Here is a 445-nt window from a genome sequence, read left to right as displayed (position 1 = left end):
TATTACACTGTTATTATTACTATTATTCAAAGCTGGAGATGAAACCAAATCTGCCCTGCAAAGACCAAACCATTCTCACCAATATTGTACTTTGTTTTGTGTTAGAAGACAGTAATGATGTTGAAGATAGTTATAGCCAGACGTATTTCTCTCAAATCATTTACAACCTAAAAACAATATCGTATTTACTTACTTATTTTTACTTACTTATTTAGTTAGTGATACAAGTTTGTACTCTAAAATGATCTAAATAATTCCTTTCCTTCTACGCCCGTCTGTTATCGTCTCTAACCGCTTAACATACAACATGGAATAATCTCTTGCTGTTTGGCATCTGAAAAATTCACAAGCAGTATAACACACAGTGCTCCTACACTGTGTGCACAATTATTAGGCAACTGAGTATTTTGACCACATCATCATTTTTATACATATTTTCCAACTC

The sequence above is a fragment of the Cottoperca gobio genome, chromosome 4 (assembly GCF_900634415.1).
Source record: "Cottoperca gobio chromosome 4, fCotGob3.1, whole genome shotgun sequence".
Taxonomy (NCBI): Eukaryota; Metazoa; Chordata; class Actinopteri; order Perciformes; family Bovichtidae; genus Cottoperca; species Cottoperca gobio.
Note: the sequence above shows the minus strand (reverse complement) of the source record.